Below are 2,214 nucleotides of genomic sequence, written 5' to 3'. Positions count from 1 at the left end.
GCGCTGAATTCAGACTATTATTATGAGAACATGAATGTGCCTGTTTAATTGTAGAGGAAGACAAAAAAAATCCCGCAAAAAAATAGTTTGTAAATAGTGAATGGACCGCTGGTCACTGACTGGTTAAAGGGTGGAGTCACTGGAAACTACTCCCTTAAAATAATCTCACCTGTCTGTGATAACTCTGACGTCTTGGCGCCATTGTAGATTTGGGTGGAAATTTCCACCAAAAAACAAAAAAAAACAGAAATTTCTGAGCTCCCAAAATTGACTTTTGAAACTCAGAAATGTCCAAATTTGTTTCTAGAAAGTTTGTGGTGGAAATGTACTCCTTTAATTGAGAACATGAGCCACTGACCTTCAGCAAATATTGTCGATTATGAGAAGTTTTCCTGAAGACAAGAAGTAAAACAAACAAAAAAGAGTACTACTACTTCATTTTGGGGGTAAAAATAAAGACATTTTGGGAATGCCAACTATATGTTAAATTGACAGTTTGGTTTCATCTGGTAAATGGTTGAAGATCTTTCTCTGAAGGATACTTCAAACTTTCCCATAATGTTGAATGAATAATCTGCCTGGGGAATTCTGCAGGGGGCTTAAACTGAATTTCAACATAGTCAAGCCAGCTTGGTTGCTTTTTAAAAGTCTGTTTCAGCAAGGAAACATTTGGGGAACAATGGTTAGTATTTAGAGCAGTGGTCCCCAAACTACAGCCCACGGGCCGGATCCGGCCCGCCTCCACATTTGGTCCGCCCCCCTGAACAATACCAGAGAGCATTCAGATTTTTTTTTAATTTACAGTATTTTCCGGACTATAAGCTATATGTTGATTTTTCTTCAACCACCCGGGGACTCTTTAGCAGGAAGTGAATCATTGGAAGTCTTGGTTACTTGCGTGCCAACACTGAGCCCACAGGCAGCAAAATGAGTAAGAAACAGATCAGATGTCTTTGGAAAATTTCTTTGCAAAGAGGAAAAGGCCCAGAGAAGAGACAGGAGAATGGATTTATCCTGGACCGGTAGGTGAGTCCCACATTACAAGCCCGCTCTGCGTAACATGCGGCGACCAAGCTTTAAGCTGCTTTGCCACGTAGAGACCAAGCACTATGCTCAAGCAACACAGCTCGGGTGCCGTTGTCTCTCATCACTCCCAGATGGAACCGTCTCGTTGCAGAGAAACGAGCTTCGTTTTTGTGGCGCTTCTGTATATTATTTTGAAGGGATATATAAACGTTACCATAGCGACCAGAGTCGGAGCGTTTGGGCAGTGGTCGAGAGGAGATGAGTAGAGCTTGTGAGTCTTAAGTCTGGTTTAGACGGCAAGATTTAAGAATTGTCGGCTGATTCTCCAAACCTCTGTGACCACAGAGCTGATAAAAGTACAACAGGTTCGATTGGTTTGTGTTCAGCCACAAGGCAATCCTGAAAAACCCCCAACATAAACGGAATTTAGAATAACCAAACACGGATGACGATGTAGAAGCAATAGTGATAGTTTGTGGAGTAATTTTAAGAAATAAAAGGCGTAATAAAAAGAAAAGGCGGTGGCTAAAAGACGACGGGAGCAGCCGCTCTATTTGCTGCACTATGATATGGAGGTGAATATGTTTTTTCATAGTTAACCTTTTTAATTGAATAAACATAATAATGACCTTTAGATTGAATCTAAAGGTCTGATATCTCCGTTATCCACCGGAATCTCAGTTGAGCGATATGTCAGCTGTTTGGGATTCCCCTCTGTTCTTACGTCACCGCGCTTTCTGATTGGCTACCCGTCACATTCAACAGGTTGTGTTCTCGTTCGGTCGTTCCCAAGCAGGGAAAACCCCACAGGCTGCGATAAAAGGGCCAAGACAACCCAAATAGGGCATATTCAGTATTTAGTGGGAACACCAACATGCAGAAGCCTTATCTGACTGACAAAATTTCCAAGTCTTGACCGGTCCGCGGTAATAAAAAGGTGATAAATAAAAAGGACCACTGATTTAGCACATGCTAGTACAGTGTTTCTCAACCTTTTTTGGGCCAACGCCCCCCCAAACTTAATAATCCATCCATCCATTTTCTGTACACCCTTGTCCTTGCTGGCGAGAGGCAGGGTCACCCTGGACAGGTCGCCAGTTTGTCGCAGGGCAACAAGGAGACAGACAGCACAAACAACCATGCACACACACCTAGGGACAATTTAGAGAGACCAATTAACCTGACAGT

Source organism: Poecilia reticulata, chromosome 20 (assembly GCF_904066995.2).
Source record: "Poecilia reticulata chromosome 20, P_reticulata-male-v2, whole genome shotgun sequence".
Lineage (NCBI taxonomy): Eukaryota > Metazoa > Chordata > Actinopteri > Cyprinodontiformes > Poeciliidae > Poecilia > Poecilia reticulata.
This window is presented reverse-complemented; position numbering follows the sequence as displayed.